Source organism: Lactuca sativa, chromosome 4 (assembly GCF_002870075.4).
Source record: "Lactuca sativa cultivar Salinas chromosome 4, Lsat_Salinas_v11, whole genome shotgun sequence".
NCBI classification, from domain to species: Eukaryota; Viridiplantae; Streptophyta; class Magnoliopsida; order Asterales; family Asteraceae; genus Lactuca; species Lactuca sativa.
In genome coordinates this window covers 222,478,922-222,486,929 of record NC_056626.2, presented here as the reverse complement: position 1 = coordinate 222,486,929, position 8,008 = coordinate 222,478,922, and the positions used below count along the sequence as shown (strand labels likewise).

Genomic DNA, 8,008 nt, shown 5'->3' with positions numbered 1-8,008 from the left:
ACATAATCTAGAAAATTACAACTTTTCGATACCACTATGGAGCTATTGGAATTTGATCTTTTTAATTTTTGGTATCTTCACTTTTTTTTTTTTCAGAACTTTGATCTTTTGATCTTCACTTTTGACCGCTCCAAAATTCTTACAACTTTTTCTTGTAATTCTCTTTTTTCTCTTTTTTTTTTTCACATATACCTCACTTTTTTTCTTTTTTCAAAACCTACATGCTTAAGCAAGGGCACTCAACTTCAACCTTTATTGGCTAAAATAATAATTTTCCTTTGATACATTTCTGGTACTCGATGCTAAACATATTGCATCCTTCGGGCTAAGCAAGGTCGTGTTTTTGTCCCATAATTTCACTGGAATAAGGAAGCCACAAATGCACTAGAACGTATATAGGCTCAACTAAATATTTGGGTCTTCATGCAATTATCAACATAATTCCAACATGGAATCCTAATTACTTTTACCAAGATTTTCTAAATTAAGTCCTAAGTAACTTTTTTTTTGGTATGCAAATTTTTTTCAAAATATACCTAAATTAGGATTCTAAATTTACTAAGATGTAACCAACCCCTACCCCACACTTAATTCATGAAATGTCCTCATTGCATATAATGCATGAAAAGAAAAAAATAAAAATAAAATATAGAGGGAATTGGAACAAACTCCCCTGGAGTAGCAGTCACTAGATTGATCATCTTCTATTAAGCTCTTACTTCAATCGACTATAGACATGGGAACAGCTCATCCATGTCTTGGGCATCAAATCGCATGTGGGTAGCTCCAAATGTGCAGGAAAGATACTGTAAAATCTTCAGGAATTGATTACAAAGATAAGGTGGTCAAATGGTGTAGCTAACAACATCAAATCAGCAGCCCTTGTGGTAGATAAATGAATAACACGTCGAGTCATAGCGCGATAATCTTGAAGTTGTGAAAATATACTGCGACTCGTCGAGTAGGACAACTGCACTCGGCGAGTCATCACTGGGTGGAAAATTAATAAACTCTATCTGGAATCTAGCTTTTAGTGGACCTCAAAAACTTCCCATTGCTTCAATAACCATTCACTTATAAACCCTTTAGGACCGGACTCGCCACTTAGACTCAATACGTCGACTTTTCTTGACTCGTTTCCATGTTTTTCTCACATTCTCTAGACTCCTTATGCAAGCATTTCCTAATCCAAATTCTGAAAGAAACCAAGGAAAATAGAACATCAAGCACATAAGTTTAAGTCCTAATTAAGAATTCAAAACACACCAAACAAAATAAAAACAAATTGTTCAACAAAACACAAATAAAAAAAACTAATTATCATCCTCTTCCTCATCATCTCCATGCACAACCCCGCTCCCACCAGCTCCTCCTTGCCTTGCGCTTATCCTTTCATCCCAAATTGGAACATACGGAAATTGTCCCCCGTCCACATGTTGAATGTGGAAATGTTCAAATAATTGGATGAAAGATTGGTTTGTAAAATTTGAACTCCGAGCCAAATCATCAAAATATCTCCTCCCTTCGTCATTATACCACTCCTGGGGAACATTGTCCTCGACCGGAATCACCGGTGGATCATGACGTGCTTGCTCCCGTCTTGGTCGAATCCGCCTTCCTGGTTCCTCGGGCCCGATCACGGCATCATCATGTGGGATAGCATAATGAACCCCTCCATAATCCTCAATGATGCGTGCCCTGCGAAAAAGAATAGGATTAAAGGGAGATGTCGGGATCTCCGTCAGCAAGTCCCAAGCACCACTAGTCATTAACCGATAAGAGTTGGCTAAACGTGTCATGAACATGCCACCATTAATTTTTGTAGTTTTGCGGTCCTTGACCGCTCCCTCCGCCAAGTACGAAGCTATGCACCATGGAATGTTGCAAAAAGTATTAGGTGTAATGATGCTCCAAAGAAAGAAAACATCAAGGTTAGAAACCTTGTCATCATCTTTCCTTTGGTTAATGGTGTTTGAAATAAGACGGTGAATAAGGCGGTGCGTAGGTGATCATATGCTCCCTTCTTGAGCCGACTTCGGAATATAAACCTTGTTGGAAATGGTATTCCACCAACTTGAACTTGTGATCCCATCCGGAAATGCTTTATGGCAATGCTCCAAAAAGGTACGGAATGCATCCGTGTTGACCACTTGTTGATCATATATTCCCAATCTACAAGCGAATTCCACCATAGAACAATGACGAACTTCGCCCCCCAAACAAAAAGTAATACTTCTGGGATTATAATAATCATTCACACCCTGGATATGTATTGTGGAAAAGAACTCCAAGCACAACTCACGATAGATCGGTTCCTGAATACGGAAGACAAGACTCCATCCATCACACGTGATGGATACTCCATTGTGCACAAACGTCTTGATTATATAAGGAGCCAACTCCTCTTCATAACGAACTCTCCCCAACCAGTCCCAATCAATTATATTAGGAGCACAAATCTCTTTTTTCTGGAGTTCCACAAGCTTCTTCTTCCACTTAGTCCTTGTTGAATTTGAGTTGATTCGTGGAAAATGCAACCAAGGAAAATCTCCTTGACTTCCCCGAGAGCTTTGACCCCGTGAAAACATGTTTCTGCAAAACAAATAACAAAAAATCCAGAAAACACAGAAACACTTTAAAACAGTATCTATCTGGGTTCCCGACTGGACTCGTCGAGTCCATGACCGACTCAGCGAGTCTGATGAACTACGCGAGTCAGTCGACGGGTCGGTGAAATTTCACCCATAAAAACTCAAAATTTGTCCTAGGGTTTGTCCAGGAATGTGTATAAGGTGTATTAGTGCAAGAACATCCATCCAAAACACCATAGTTAAACCAAAATCAAAACCCTAAAAATTCACAAAATTTCAAAAACGGGTGTGCCATCAAATCAACTCTTCTAATCATCTAAAAATCATGACATTAACAGTAATATTGAAGAAATTAAGTACCTTGCTTGATGAAATTTGAGAAATTTGAAGAAAATTGGAAGAACTTGATGAGTGCTTCAGAAAGCACAAGAAGAGGTGCACGGCGAGTATGGATGAGATATGTTCAAATTAGGGTAAAAACCCTAGGTTTACCAGTTGTAAAAAATATAATAATTATTTTTTTTTCAGTAATTAAAGTCGACTCGTCGAGTCAGGGTCGGACTCGGCGAGTCGAGTCGCGAATGAAGGTTATCTGGATTCTGAATAGACTCGTCGAGTCAGGGTACCAACTCGCCGAGTCACTTGCAAACATTTCAAAAATTATCTCATTTTGTCATCTATTAATAAAAATTGTTCAATCCACCCCACACTCAGACGATGCGTATCCTCAAGTAAACATGTTTGATGAATTAGAAGATGAAAACAGAAAAAGTCCTAAGAAAATCAAACAAAAACTAAAACGAGAAAGGTAAAAGAAAGCTAACTCTCATAACGGGTTGCCTCCCGCCAAGCGCTTCTTTTTGAGGAGTCTTTAGCTGGACTCCCTCCCATCTACGTTTCTTCATTTTCCTGCATCGGGAATGCATGCCTGATCTTTTGTGGTTTATATTTTGTCTTGTAGGCGTGTATCTTCCTCTTATATGTCCGTCTCAATTCTTCTTTCCTTTTTCTTGTGGTATCTTCTTCAATTGCCTGCCTGATCCGCTTCCCAGCCTTCTTTTTCTTCACCCCATTATTTGGCCCCATCTTTTGTAATTCTCCTTCTTCAAATGTAATTACTTCATAATTGGAAAAGACTCGGGCTCGACGTTTGGTTGCATGTGACTCAATGGATGAGTTATTAGCATCATCACTCCCAGCCTTTGCATTCTCCTTTTCTCCCAAGCTTGCCTCCTTATCAAGTCGCCTTTCTTCATCTCTTTGTATCATCGTATTAAGGCAAGCTACTTGAACATTTTGGAAGTTACAATAATTTTTAACACTTTCTCCTTTTGATGATGGACCTTCCAAAGGATCTGGAAAAATCTTCATGTCAAGAACATGGAAAGAACTTGTAAATAGCAGGTCAAGGTTGCCCACTCTTCTTAACTTTTCGACTGGACTCGTCGAGTTTGTCGATGTGACTCGGCTAGTCGATGCGTATTCCACACATTCCATTGATTCTTCTGGATCAGTTCCCTCCAACAACTTCTCTATTTCTTCTAAGTCTTTTTCAGCATCAAATTTTTCTCCAGAAGGCAGTAGAAATTTATTTGGATCTTCTTCTTGTAAGAGTGCAAGTTCTTTTTGTAGCACTTCATCATCCAAATCAATAGAGGAAACTTCTTCTTTTTTTGTTTTTTCTAGCTTAACCTCTTTTATAGCCTTAAACACTGCTGGGTCATCTCCTACCCTCAATGTTAGTGTGGAATCGCATACATCTATCAATGCACATGCGGTATTCAAAAATGGTCTCCCCAAAATAATTGGAATTTGGGGGTCTTCTTCCATGTCAAGCACTACAAAGTCCATGGGGAATATAAATTTGTCAACTTTTATGAGAAGATCTTCACAAACACCTCTTGGACGAATGATTGTCTTTTCTGCTAGGTGGATCTTCATATTAATTGGCCTTGGCACCGATAGCTTCAACTTCTCGAAGAAAGAGTATGGCATTAGATTAATACTTGCACCCGAATCGGTCAATGCTTGAGTAGCAAGTATATTTCCAAATTGACAAGGAATCGAGATGCTTCCCGGATCGCCCTTCTTTTCTGGTAGCTCATCTAATACTAACTCCGCGACTTCAGCCATATCTTTTCTAGCAGCAAAGAGACCCTTAAGCAAGTTAAAATAATTAGGTGTTTGAAGCATCGTTTAAGCAAATGGGATGTTGACTTGAAGGGCGTTAACATGTTCCATGAAAGTTCTGTACGCTTTAGCCTTTTCATCAGGTATGGCTCGAATTGGAAATGGAAAAGGTGGCCTATAAGGCTTTAAGGAAACAGTAGTTTTGTCATCAGACCTTGGACTCGTCGAGTCCATTAGAGGGACTCGGAGAGTCGTGTCGGGTTTAGCTGAACTTGAATCTTCTGTCTTTTCTGCATGCACCTTAGTTGAGACCTTGTGTGTAGGGTTCAGAGGAGTGATAATTTCCCCAAAACTAGTTGTTATAGCCTTCATGTTCTCCATTCGTGGATTATTCTCGGTTTTGCTTGGAAGTTCACCCGGTCTTCTTTCGTTCACTTGTTGTGCAAGGTGCCTTATCTGCTTCTCAATGTTGAGAATAGATGCTTGCTGATTCCTAAGTATTGCTCTAGTCACTTGTATGGCAGCACCATGGTCATTGTGTCTTTTCTCGGACGCAGCTATAAATCTAGTAAACATCTCTTCCAAATCAACCTTCCTTTCCACATCCGGTTCTTCCTTTTGATAGAAACCCCTCTCTTTTTTGCTTGTATTTCTCTTCCTTTGCCTTTTTGTATTCTTCGTACGGGAGCCATTCCTTCTTGGGTTTCCGCCAATTTTCATCGTATCTATCGCCACTTGAATAGAATACTTGCGCCTTCTTGTTTCCATTTTCATCCAAGTCACAATCTTTAGTTTGGTGCGGTCCCCTACAATTTTCACATCCTATCCGAATAGCATGTATTGTTTGATCCATCTTTGTCATTCTCCTATCTAAACTGTCTAGTTTAGCCATCATTGCTGCCATGCCATCGTTAAACGTGTTCACTACCCCCTACTTACTTCATTTCACGGGTTATGGTATTCTCTACAATGTTTAGAGAACTCTTCAATTAATTCCTTGATCACCGGGGGTGCCTTCTTTGTGAGCGGGCCTTGTGAGTCAAGTAATTGCCTTGTTGTAACATTAACCCCATCATAAAAGATGGAGACTTCTTGTTGACTATTGAGGTCATGATGTGGGCAATTCCTAAGCAGGCTCTTGTACCTCTCCCAAGCTTCATATAGTGACTCTCCAACTTGTTGTTCAAAGTTAGCTATGGATTTCTTTAGCTTGGATATCTTTGATGGTGGGCAGAATTGATCAATGAAATCCTCTTTCATTTAGGCCCATGTAGTGATAGATCCGGGGGGCAATGACTTGAGCCAATCCTTTGCAACACCCTTTAAAGTAACCAGAAGCATGCGAAGTAGCTGAGTTTCCCGAGGCACATTTGGAACATTGAAGTAATCAGATATATCATTATCTTCATCTAAGTGCTTGTAAGCATCTTCGTGGTCTTTGCCGGTGAAGGGGATCTCCTTAAGTTTAGCAAGGATGTGACCCTTAAGCTCAAATGTAGCAGTTGCGGGAATTGCAGGTTGCACAAGTCCTGAGCCAGTGTCATCGTGTATCCTCTTCTTCCATTCCCCCATGGGGGTTTCATCGATGTTAGCCATGGTAAGAGCTAACTCGTCGCGGGAATCGGAGTCGTGCCTGTATGTAGGTTCTTCTTCTTCCTCGGTTTCGTACTCGGTGTCTTCTTTGATCGGGTCTTCGCTTGCTAGAGAGGCGCTGGATGCTCCTGATTTGCTGCTCTTCTTCTTCCCAAAACAGTCTTCAAGTTAGACAAAGGCGACTTCTTAGGTGTATTCGAGCTTTCCACGTCTTTGCCTTTGTTCTTTCTCAACGCGGATTCTAGGTCTTCAAGCAAGGGTACCAGCGGAGTGTTGGATCCTCTGGTCATGAAACAACTGCAAACAAAACAAAAAAAAAACTCATAAAAAGAACAAAAATAAAATAAAAACTAAAACTGTAAACAGTGATGGACTCGCCGAGTTGACTCGAATGCACTTGGCGAGTTCAAGGCAAAAACGGGAAAATTCCTAATTAACTTTTTAAAACATAAATTTATCAAAACCTATCCTAATTAATAAATGACCTAAAAAAATTAACTTTGTGCAAGAAAAACTCACACAAAGGATCGATAAAATTAGGAATTAGATTTAATTTTTGAACAGTTCCTCGGCAACGGCGCCAAAAACTTGATGTGTAAAACCCAACTAGTTTTAATCCTACTTTTAATTATAAAATAAACACACAAAGGCAGTGGACCTATCAATTGTGGTAAAGTTAAATAAGTAGGGTATCGAACACAGGGAACGGAAAATTAAAACTAAAAACTAATCTTATCTAAAAATTATGTAATAAAGGGGGTTTTCTCTAGTTTTCCAAGACTAGAAACCTACTAACTAATACTTAGACTAATTAACTAAAAGCTAGATAAGCAAAGATTCAACTGAATTCAATAATGAAGGGAACTTCTGTTTAGTTCAACTCAATTGATTCTATGGTTGATGTTATGGCAATAGTGCAATGGGTTGATCTTACTATTGGCTACCGATTCAAGTGATTAGATTCACGTTCACTGCACTAATCCTTAGAGAACAAACTAACTCAAACAGTGGCCAGTTGTCTAATTTAATTTAATTCACTAGATTATTTATTCGGGTTGATCAAGACAATGGTCAACTAAATTGGTCCTTTAGTTAACCTCTTGTTGATGGTCATCACACAAGCTCACACATGAATTTACCTATTTTCTAGTTAATTCTAGTTTCAAATTCGCTAATCCTATTCATATAATAAGGTGGTCACATAAATCATATGAGGTAAACAATTAAGAGATGTTCATGCAGCTTAATTCTCTTCCTATTAACAGAAAAATAGTTATCATTCATACATAAGGCTCTTTAACAAGCTAAAATCAACGAAGTCACCAATATTAATTCAATCCTACCATAAATCAACTCATAGTCTCAATATTGTCTCCCCAAACAGAAGTTAGAAGGTTTTAGCTCATGATTGGGGCAATTGACAGCATAAAAACGAAATCTAATTGTCTAAACATGATGAAAAACAATAGATTGAATTAAGAATACTGAAAATTTCCTCTAATCTCCTTCGGAATTGGATTTAGGGTTTTATCTTCGTTCTCCAGGTCTCTTCTGACTTTAATTCTAAGCTTGCTTCTCCCAAAGGGTTCCAGAACTGTTTGTGTCGATCTGAAAAGTCGTTTTTATAGATTCACCCCGACTCGCCGAGTCCATGACCGACTCGTCGAGTCCACCCCTTAATTCCCATACACGGT

General features: G+C 39.1%; 1 non-coding gene across 1 annotated transcript; it reads left to right on the top strand.

Moving 5' to 3' along the window:
- Nucleotides 1-5,826: 5,826 nt before the first annotated feature.
- On the top strand, nt 5,827-5,933 carry LOC111893613 (small nucleolar RNA R71). Its single transcript, XR_002850918.1, has one exon. It is a non-coding gene; the product is annotated as a small nucleolar RNA R71 (small nucleolar RNA).
- Nucleotides 5,934-8,008: the final 2,075 nt, after the last annotated feature.